This window comes from Neofelis nebulosa, chromosome 7 (assembly GCF_028018385.1).
Source record: "Neofelis nebulosa isolate mNeoNeb1 chromosome 7, mNeoNeb1.pri, whole genome shotgun sequence".
Lineage (NCBI taxonomy): Eukaryota > Metazoa > Chordata > Mammalia > Carnivora > Felidae > Neofelis > Neofelis nebulosa.
In genome coordinates this window covers 17612066-17623628 of record NC_080788.1, presented here as the reverse complement: position 1 = coordinate 17623628, position 11563 = coordinate 17612066, and the positions used below count along the sequence as shown (strand labels likewise).

At 43.8% G+C, this 11563-nt stretch overlaps 1 protein-coding gene across 2 annotated transcripts in view; it reads left to right on the top strand.

The window, feature by feature from the left end:
• IGF1R (insulin like growth factor 1 receptor) overlaps nucleotides 1–11563 on the top strand; it is a 303326-nt gene that overhangs the window by 210420 nt on the left and 81343 nt on the right. The gene's annotated exons all lie outside the window — the stretch shown is intronic.

Sequence of the window (11563 nt, the reverse complement as noted above, 5' to 3'; positions counted from 1 at the left end):
TGCGTACGGAGCCTCGTGTAAATCTTCGGCACACTCATTTCTTCCCATTTCGTGTGGGAAGTTAAGGTTCTTTTCGGTTTACTTTCTGTTCACCTTCATTAAAATGCGGCAAACCGAAAGGAGTTTATTAATGGAGATCCCAGTGTATAGAGAGATTTTATTGAAAAGAAGAAGGGCTCGAATGATAAAACCTCATGTTAAAAATCAGAAACAGACTCTTGTTATTGTTAATAACTTTGAAAATGGAAATCCAACTTGATAAATTATTTCAGAGGAGTAGTTCTAGGGACCAGACATTTGGTAGGTAACTCTGTGTCTGGTCATCAATTATAGTGATTTCCTTGCATCAGCTCCAGAAAATCAGAATATTCATGAGCTTTCTGCTCTGACTCAGACCTTCAGGAGCCATGAAATTTTCCTGTTGGGATGAGAGGAAGTGCTGTCGGTGGTTTTGGCAGCTGAATGAAACCAGAAATAGATAAGCAGGGTAGAGGGGCGATGTCCATTTGTCTGGTCTTATCATCCTGCTTTTAATTTGTGAAAGTTAAAGTTTAAAAAAATTGTATTAAACGTGCGATCCTTTTTAGAATTCACGGAGTACGTTGAGGAAGTGGTTTTGTTTTTGTGAGTTTGTTTAAACAAATGACTGAGGTTTTTGTTTTTCGCTGTGTCTGGCCAGGCAGCAATGCTACACTTTTTTAAATTCATGAAATACTGACCAGCGAGTCTGTTCTTTAGCACTCCTCTGCTTTTGTGATGGGAAGACAAGGAGGCAGACACCAATGGCGCCTCTTACAATGGAGGTTTGTTTGTTTATTTTTTATTTAATGGAGGGATTGTAGATGGCTTAAAATTTCCTTGTGCCAGGACAGAGAAGGGGGGGTGGGGTGGGTGGGAGAATAATTAGCCCATTTTAAGCAACTTTAGCAATAGCCGATCCATAGGCATTAACTTTTGACAGCGACAGAAGCCTCTTTCTAGATCTCATCCTGTGATGTTTTAAACAAATTTAATTTTGTTTGATTAAAATCTTTCTTAAAGGCCAAATATCGCTGAGGTCATTTTTTCAAATTTTTTGGTTATATACTAATAAAGATGGCAAGTTATAATCTTCTGTTGAAATATGCGGGAAGCCTATCCTTCACCCCCTCCTTCCCTGAAATGCCAGGGCTCCCTTGCCTGTTCTGAGAGGTCCTTCTCCGGCACTCCTGCCTCGTACACACCCTTCCATCCCGTGGTCCACTCAGCCGAAAGTATTCTTGTCTTCCTGATGTGTATCTTTTAGGACAGGAATCTTTACCTTGAATTCTTATCTACATGTACAACAACACCTGGGGTGTCTTCCAGACAGGTGCACTCAGGTTTTAAATGAACAAATATTTAATCCAGAAGAATTTATGAAAAAAAAAGGGGGGGGCTGTTTGTATTTTTTTTTTAAGCCATTGTTGTTAACACTGTGTTTGGAGTGGTACGAATTCTGTGCTCTACCAATTTGTATGAATTATGCCATTTAAAGTAGAAATAATTAAGAAATATTTCATTGCTAGGTTAAACACAGGAGTGAAGTTTCCACTTTTTTATGTAGTCAAATTCATTGCCTTTTGGTCCTTTGGGATGGTGCTGAATGACCCTGACAGAACTATAAGGCACAGAAATGAGACTCATGCAAGTCTGAGAGCTGAGCTCCTGGCATTCAGTAATTCTGTTTATCATCATCTGTCTCCCTGTTAAGTCACAGCCTCTTGTGGTCCTCAGTCTCCTCATCAATGAAATATCGCTGATACCTTTCTATGACTTATGAAAGTAGGTTATGAGAACTACAGTAGAAAACTCTGTGTCATGTGCACGTGCACAGTACCTTACTGGTTAGAAGCACGGACCCTCGAGTCCTGTCGCTTAGGTTGGAATTTCTGCCTCTGCCTCCCGAAGCTCTGTGACTCCGGGCAAACCACTCACTCTGTACTGGAGACTATGGTTCAGAGGACGGGAAAATAGGCCCTCCCTCTCAGAGTTGTGGACGTTAAGTCAGCGCATGCCAAGCACATGTAGCAGTGAGTGCCCCCACGTATGGTAGGTGACTTATTATTACGGATAACAAATGCTCATTTTTTTTCTTCTCATCTAGTACTTTGAGCTTTTACTTCTATTAGGGCCAAGAGACAGAGACAGAGAGAGAGAATTGTTATCATTAAAAAAGTTGTAGTCTGCCGGGGTGTCTGGGTGTCTCAATTGATTAAGTGTCCAACTTTGGCTCAGGTCGTGATCTTGCAGTTTGTGGGTTTGAGCCCTGCATTGGGCTCTATGCTGATAGCTCAGACCCTGGATCCTGCTTCAGATTCCGTGTCTCCCTCTCTCTCTCCCCCTCTTCTGCTCACCTCTGTCTCTCTCTCAAAAATAAATAAACATTAAAATTTTTTTTTTTAAGTTTTAGTTTGCCTAAAAGCAGATACGACCTAAAAGAAGGCTGGGGTTTGGTGTTGGATCAGATGATTCTTTGGTTATTCTCGGGGAAAACCAGCCAAGCCATGAGGCCAGAGGACAATCTTTCATTTTATTCCTCATCTCCCAAAAGTGGCTTCTCTGATTTTTCTCATTTTCCCTCCTTTTTAGGAGAGTCAAGGAGAGTAGTTTTTCATATTACTTTTGTCATCATTGTTATTTATTTGATAACAATTCACCATCAGAACATAAAACGTACTTATCCTACAGGAAACTCCCTTCTGTTACGTATTTGCTTTCAATGTATGCTTTGTCTAATGCTAAAGAGAATTTGAGGTAGATTCTAATTAAAAGCCAACAAAACAAAACAAAAAACCCAGATGACACGGGACCTGAATAGCCGCATCAGCAAGATAAGCACACCATACTAGAAGGACTATTGGTCTTCTTGGAATCTGGTTCCTCTGGGATTCTAGGCACAAAGAATTTCCTCAAGGCAAAGAGGAAATACAGTAAAATCTGCATATGTAAGTATACATACAAAGTCCCCATATACATCTTCTGTAAATTTCAAGGGCTTTGCTTTCGGAAAGTTTGCCTAAGTAGTAGTCCAGGGTGAAAGTACCACCTGACTCCACGTATGTATATCATGTCTCATGGAACCAATATACACTGCACAATATATACTGCGCCACCATGGACCAGGCTCTGGACATGGCCCTGGGAACACAGTGATGAAAAAACATAGGATTCCTATCACAGTGCACTGTGCACCAGTGGAGAAAGGAGCATTAAACATAGTTAAGTGTGTGTTTTTTTAATTGTAGTACTGTGCATACAAAATTTATCATTGTAACCATGTTTAAATATATGCTTCAGCGGCAGTAAGTAAGTACATTCCCAATGTTGTGCAACCATCACCACCAGGCATCTCCAGAACTGTTGTCTTGCACAACTGAAACTCTGTACCCATGAAATAATAACTCTTCCTCCTTCTTCCCTCCAGCAAAAAAAATAATAATAATAATAACCATTAAAAATAAGTTTTTGATTGTGAATGTGGTCAGTGCTTTGAGAGACATGAAGCGGATGCTGTGTCTTAAAATGATAGGGCAGCAGGAAGGGCTCTTACCCAGAGATGGTGATGGGGAGAAGAAGTCTTTGAAGGTGAAGACAATCCCCCAGCACTAAATGCTGCAGAGGCAGGTTGGGAGTGGGAAGAAGCATAAGCCAGGCAGAAGGAACAGCATGCATCATGGGTCAGAGTCATGACAGGGTCTGCCTTCTTCAATAAAAAAAGGAGCCAGGGTGGTTGGAGCAGGGGCCAGGCGGGTAAGAGGTTTTAGTTTTACTATGTGTATAGGTATTTGTGTATCCTTGCTGTGATTCAGTAAAATCTTCACCGTGCCCTGAAATACAGCATGGTCCGTCCGCAGCTTTTCAGTAACCTGGAGCACAAACTCATAGCCGCTTCTCAGAACTCCAGACTGTGCCTGCACCAGGAATTCACTAAAACCCTTCCTGGCTGGATGAGCAAGTGCATTATCTTCCTTGATACGGGCCCAGAGCAGGGAGGTCCGAGGAGCAGGTGATCGGCGTACTCCTGGAAGCCTCCTTCCCATCCCAGTGGCCTGGAGCCGGTGGGATTAGGATGAAGGAATGTCCCTGTGGCACTGGCACCAGGGATCATTTCTGTGAAGCAAGAGCAGTAGGTTCTAGATAGGGAGGTGCAGGTGGCGTGAGAACTGGACAGTCTGACTGCTGCTGTAGCCAGCTGGCTGTCCTTCCCCTCCCTCCACGCGGAGAAGCCAGCCCGGGGTGCCTGTGCACAAAGCCAATGTTTTTTTTCAAACAGCTTGCACATGTTCTTGGTTGCAACGCAGAGGTCTAGCTGGTGGCTCCTGGAAGAAATTCCTTTGACCTGGAAAATCATAATGGCAATTATTTTTACTTAGCTCCCAAGCGAGCCTCTGAGTGGTTCCTGTAGAGCCCCTAAATTTGCGCAGCCTATGAACCTGAGAGTGGAAACTAGTTGTTGAGCCCTTTGGAATAGTCGTAACTCTGTCTGATGACAGTTGGTGATACCTACCCAACCTTTGGCGACACTGTGTTATTATCACTTACCCCCACCTTACCCGGTAATTAACAAGGAGGATGCTTCTTCACCTCTTCACTGTTTGCAGGGAATTGTCTCATTGCCCTCCTGAAAGGAGCTTGTATATACCTTTGCTATAGAGAATCTTCATCCAACCCATGTAAAAGGTGAATAAAGTAATTTAGGAGAAAATTGTATTAGGAGGTTGGTTCTTTGTTTTTTGTTTTTTTGAAGACCTCTGTGAAGTTTTTTGAAACATAGAAAAAATTCTCTTTCTCATCTAAAAAGAGCTTACTGCCTGATGGAAGTTGAAGGTTTAACTTCCATGCTGTGGAAGCTTTCTTGGCAGGCTCTAGAAAGTAATTTGCCCCTGGCCCTCCCCAAACCTCCCCATCCCCCAGTGAGGACTCTTCAAAATAGTGACCAAAACTACAACGAACCTTCAGATGATGATGTGTTAGGTAAGCTACTGCCCATCTTGCATTAAATGAGGATTATTTCAGAGCAAAGGGATTTAAGAACAGCAGTAAAAAACTGGAATTAGAATGCCAAGCCAATCTGAAATTTGTAATATTTTTATTTGTTCAAGCAGAGATAAAATCTGAAATATTTCTTTTTTTTTTTTTTTTTTTTTTAACGTTTATTTATTTTTGAGACCGAGAGAGACAGAGCATGAACAGGGGAGGGTCAGAGAGAGAGGGAGACACAGAATCTGAAACAGGCTCCAGGCTCTGAGCTGTCAGCACAGAGCCCGATGCGGGGCTCGAACTCATGACTGCGAGATCATGACCTGAGCCGAAGTCAGTCGCCCAACCGACTGAGCCACCCAGGCGCCCCTAAAATCTGAAATATTTCTGAATCCTGTCTTAGTTTTTGTTTTTAAGAGAGATAGCAAGTGAGGGGAGGGGGAGGAAGGCAGAGAGAGAAAGAGAGAGAGAGAGAGAGAGAGAGAGAGAGAGAGAGAGAGAGAGAGAGAGAGAGAGAGAATCTTAAGCAAGCTCCAGGCTCAGCTCAGAGCCTGACTCAGGACTTGATCCCTTGATCCTGAGATCATGACCTGAGCCGAAATCGAGAGTTGGACACTCAACCGACTGAGCTACCCTGGCATCTCTCTATTCTTTTTCTTTCTTGGCCACATAACTCTCCCCCAGAAGCGAAGTCTTGTGTGTATGCTGATACATGAAATCAATCGGGAACATGGTTCTTAGTGTCTTCCTTTGCCCTTCCCGGCAGGTGGTGGCCCATAAGGCCAGGGGATTAGATAGAGGCCGGTGGGTCACAGAGTGAGACTCTCCCATGCACATGTCAGCTAAGTGGCAGATAGGTGGCAGAGGCAGGACTAGCGAACCCTAGGACCTATGGAAACCCTATTCACAGAGGACCTATGACATCCCAGGAAAAATACTACAGTTCCATGGTTTATCTCATTTAATCTTGCACTGATTAGCACAAGGTGGTAGTATCTGTCTTACACACATAACTGAGTCCCTTTTCACACAACAGCCAATAAATGGCAAATGGGATATAAACTCACTTCTTTCCAACCCCACAGTCCACATTTTCCTCTAAGGCGAACATTGCCTCCTCTCTCATGCTGTGTCTCCAAAACAGAAGATGAACTTAAGCATCTCAAAATTTTAAACACTTGACTCTCTCTAAAACGATTTTTTTTTTAAGTAGACAGACAGACAGACATGACTTGGGCCCTTAAAAATGCGGCCAAGCTGGCACATAAATGGGCGTAGGCTGTTTCTAAATTGTTGCTTTAAATTTTGCCAACATAGCTTCTAGGCTGGTAGTTTTGTTTGTTTTTTCATATATCTTTGACACTATGTATGTGCAGAGGAATGTTACCCCTTGCCATAGTGTCCCTCCTCCCCGAAGGCAAGCAAGGGACATGGGGCCACATCAGGGCCCACATAGGGAGAGACTGAGGTTAAGTGACAGTATTTGAGGGCTCGTTGATTTTTTGCATAGACTGTCTCACAAACATGTATTGACGCATTCATCTATAAACTGAGACACATTAGCGTTTCCCACTTTTTCATATTTGCTGTTTCTTCATTTTCGTGGATGCTTCTTTCAAAACTATGTCTAGTCTAGGACCCAATTAAAGATTTATCTTTAGATAAATAGATTTATATCTTTGATGTCCATCGTTGTCCAGTGTAAAGATTTGGAGGGAAATCCCAGATAAAGAAAATAGGATCACTGTCTGCTTTCCTCCCAGGGTTATTTTACATGTGTACTAATTTGCAGATTGTTTGTATCAAAAAAGCAAAACATGTCCCTTACAAAGGGGGGACAAGGGCGCGTGCCTGGCACACCTCTGCCCCTGTATGCACCGTAAGACTTGAAAGTGAGCCAGGATTCGAAAATATTGGATTGGGATAATGTTATTTTTTTAAACACCTGGCTAATTTAATATAAAGTGTTTACACTTCATTTTTCTGGCAGTGGATTTACTCTGTAGGTGTGGAAGATTTCCTGTAAGTTTTGCAAGTTCCAGGGGAGGAAAGTTGCAATATGTACTCTCTGTGGTCACAGCCGCATGAAGGGTGATTTCTTAATCCCCTATTGTTACCGTGTGTAGGTGAATGATGGGTATTGCAGACGGTGTCCTGGACTCTTGCAAGTTCACAGGTACACGAACGAAAATAAGCAAGAGTGGTCTTTAAATTTTAGGAATTCTGAATACGGAGTCTTGAAGAAAGATCATCTTTTCCCTAAAGGGGTGCTTGGGTCAGAATTGCCGGCTACTATATACCTCGTGGGTGAAGCGGATATTTTGAGCATGACTGAGCTTATTAAGAGCCTGAGGCGCTTCCTCTACCAGGGTTTAGAAATTTCAAAGGATGGGGGTTGGGGAGGAGGAATTATGGCAGGCATTTTAGAGAGGGCAGAGGAGGTTGGAAGCAACAGGTTCCAAGTGTATCTACTGTGCTCCTGCAGAGTGGGCTGGGTGGGCTGGGAATGGCAATTTAGGAAGATAAGGTCTGCCCACCTGCCAGACAGGAAAAAGTAGACTTGGGGGATGGGGTGGGGGAGTTCAGGCTTTAGTTATGTAGATGGAGGTGTGGTGCAATTGAGGTGGAAATACATTTAATAGGCTTTACTTAGGAGACCTCAGTTTGTGGAATGGGGGCAGGTGCATTTGGGAGGAAAATACCTTGAGTAGGCAGGTTCAGAAATGGAAAATGGGGGAAGATAATCTATTTCAAAACTTCCAACAGCAGGGCGCCTGGCTGGCTGTGTTGGTGAAGCGCAGGACTCTTGCTCACGGTTGTGAGTTTGAGCCCCACATTGAGCGTAGAGATCACTTAAAAAAAAAAAAACCGTTAAAAAACCTAAAAAGAAAAAAAATTTTTCCAACCGTGTCAAAGGAGATTTGTGCGTGGATTATCCCAAAAGGGGTCGTGTGGTTTTAAAGGTCAGAGATCCCTCTCTTTGCAGGAAAGTAGGGGGCTGGGAAGATCACATCACGGTGTGACAGGAGCTCTGGGCCAGGAGTTCTGGAGACCCTGGTACTGGGCCCAGCTGTCCAGTACCTCGTGATTGTCGTAGTCTCAAGCTGTCTGGGTCTCGTTTTCTTTGGGTGCCAAATGAAGATGAAAGCATTCGACTGGATGCCCAGTTCCTGGGTTGCTTTCAGCTCCAGAAAAAAAAAAAAAAAAAAACGAGGGCTCTTTCCTTTGGGCATTCATCTCATTTCAGAGATGCTCCCAGCTCGCCTACGAAGCCAAACAAAGGAAAGCAGCCCCAACGGGGTGGGGCGTGGCCTTAGGTGAGAGGTCCTCCTGGGTGAATGGGAAAGCGAGAAGCCTGTTCCCTCTCCAGAGCACTCCACTTAGCCAGCGTTGCACAGAGCCTGGCTCAGGCTGACTTCAGTCTTCACCCTGGGTTTCAGGTCACTCTGATTGTTTGCAAAACATGTTCTTTTTTTTGTCCCTTGCCAGTACTTGTTCTCTCTGTGAGTAAAACACAAACAGGTCCTAAGGGATGCTGTGCGCCAGTCTGCATTGCGCCAGGAGCGCACCCTGGCCTCTGCCCGGGGCTTGAGGATGCCCCAAGAACTCCCAGCTCCGGAGACAACAGTTGTGTTGACATCAGATCCTAGGAAGTTGCCACAGAGCTTATTCCTTTGAAGGAAAAAGAAAAGATCACTCTCTTAACCACTTCAGATCCTTATCTTTGGTGTATTCAAGTCCAGGATTTTAGATAGATTTTTTTGAAGGGCTTTATGCTTGAGATCACTCCTTTCCTTTCCTCCCCGCCCCCCCCTTTTTTAACCCACTTAGCCAGTTTGGGGCTTTACAGTGTTTAGGAAAGGGTTAAAAGTTGACTTGTGGGGGCGCCTGGGTGGCGCAGTCGGTTAAGCGTCCGACTTCAGCCAGGTCACGATCTCGCGGTCCGTGAGTTCGAGCCCCGCGTCAGGCTCTGGGCCGATGGCTCGGAGCCTGGAGCCTGTTTCCGATTCTGTGTCTCCCTCTCTCTCTGCCCCTCCCCCGTTCATGCTCTGTCTCTCTCTGTCCCAAAAATAAATTAAAAACGTTGAAAAAAGATTTAAAAAAAAAAAAAAGTTGACTTGTGAAGCACAGTCAGGTGTTCTAAAAGTTGCTGTCTATTTTTGCAAGCAAGTAAACCTTATACACTCTCGTGGTATGGCGAACATGTGGCTTCACGGGTATGCTCATCCTCACTGGGGGAGCTTGAATGCAATTGGACCCCTTTGTGTTTATGAACTTTTTGTGCAACTTGCTTCAGTCTTCAGGCCAAGGATGGAATGAAAGAATGATTCTTGGACCGGTTTCCAAGTTTGCAGCCTCATTGGTGTTTTGCACGGTAGGGCTACCCTGCTTGTTTCTTTTAAAAATAAAATGAGCCCTAAAGTGTTAAGTTCTTCCATCTTTCAAAGAAAATTCCTTTGAAGCCTGAAAATCAGACCGTAGTATATAACAGAGAGTGTTTGGGAGGCAGTGAAAAAATGAGGAGGTTGGGTGGGAGAAAAGTTACTCAAACAGGAAGGGGAGAGGGACCCACCTCTCTGCCAGTGCACGCTGGGCTTACAGCACATCACCCCTTTGATCCTGGCCCAGGCGGTCATCCCTTGCCTGCGAGTAGCAGTGTCTGAAGGGGGAAAGTCCCTGAACCTTCCACCTTGCTTTTCAGAGCTGACGGTAGGCTTTGCCATATTTTGCATCCCCTTCCAGCTTCCTTAGAGACCTAAGTGGATGTTGGGCCTGCAGCGACCCAATTCACTTTGGATAATACTCTGGGGAAAAGCCAAATATCCAAAATCAGAAGTGTACTAGATATTTAAAAAAAATTTTTTTTAATATTTTTATTTTTGAGAGAGAGACAGAGCATGAGTAGAGGGAGACACAGAATCTGAAGCAGTCTCCAGGCTGTGAGCTGTCAGTATAGAGCCTGACGCAGGGCTCGAACTCACGAACCTCAAGATTATGACCTGAGCCGAAGTTGGCCGCTTAACCAACTGAGCCACCCAGGCGCTCCTGAAGTGTACTAGATATTTAATTGTTCAGAGATCAAATGACAACCTACTCTCGGAAGATTCCTAATTAACTGGAAAAAAAGCAGAGGGCACCTGTGAGCCCATCTCCGTTGGGCATTTACAACTCAAACACACTCTTTCAACTGGCATTTTACACAAGTTGCCTGTGTTGGCACTTCAGGTGAACCCAATTTTACCGATCACTTACAAAAAACAAAAACCAAGTTCAACTATTAAGGTTAAAATATTATTTTCATTTATTTTTTATTTTTTTAATGTTTATTTTTTTGAGAGACAGAGACAGAATGTGAGTGGGGGAGGGGCAGAGAGAGAGGGGGAGACACAGAATCTGAAGCAGCCTCCAGGCTCTGAGCTGTCAGCACAAAGCCCGACGCGGGGCTTGAACTCACAAACCGTGAGATCATGACCTGAGCCAAAGTCGGACGCTCAACTGACTGAGCCACCCAGGCACCCCTATAACTTTTTTTGTTAATGTTTATTTATTTTAGAGAGAGAGAGAGAATGTGAGCAGGGGAGGGGCAGAGAGAGAGGGAGACACGGAATCCCAAGCAGGCTCCAGGCTCTGAGCTGTCAGCACAGAGCCCGACGCGGGGCTCGAACTCACGAACCATGAGATCATGACCGGAGCCGAAGTCGGACGCTTAACCGACTGAGCCACCCAGGCGCCCCTAAAATATTATTTTTAAAGTTGTGCAAAGGATGGACTTAAACTTTGGAATCCATCAGTCAGCCTTTCCAAAGTATACAGACAAGATTTTTCCCCATATGAAATTGACAAAACGATACTGTCCAATGGGACTGAATTTACGTTTACCAAGATAGGATTTTAGCACTTTTAATGCTTTCTGGCAAGGGCGATAAAGTTTTTAGTAAAACTACTGCCCCCGCCCCTCCACCATCCACAAAAATAAAAAACCAAACAAAATAAAATATAAACCAACAGAATTCTGTGGGAATGACAAGGTATTTTTGGTTCAGGTGTTTTTGTTTTTATTTTGGGCTTCTTTTTTGGGGGGGGGGTAATCATCTTTGCAAGGACATTACAACATTTCTACATTTGTATGTTTTTCTAAGGCACTTTTGAATCATCAGCTAGATGAAATATAAGTTCCATGAATTTTTGTGGGCGTAGGTGTTCTGTGGTCCAGTTATCCAAAACTGGTTCTCCTAAGGTTTATGTGTTAATTCTGTGAACCAGCATGTAGGATCATCTGGGACACCCTGTTCCCCTCCTTTACTGATAACACAGTTTACTGTACTTGGGAAGTCCAGTGAATCTTTTTGTGGTTTTTCCACAGTAGTAAAAATACTTTAACTTCAGGAAGTGGGGTCAGCAATCAGATTAGATAATGGAAAAGAATAATGTGGTATTGTAGCATAACATATACTCTAAAATATATGTTTACAAGTCTGAAAGTGTGCCACCAGGAAGGAACGCAATCAAAGGAGAAAGGAGCAAAGACTCTGGAGAGGTAAAAAAAAAAAAAATGACTTAA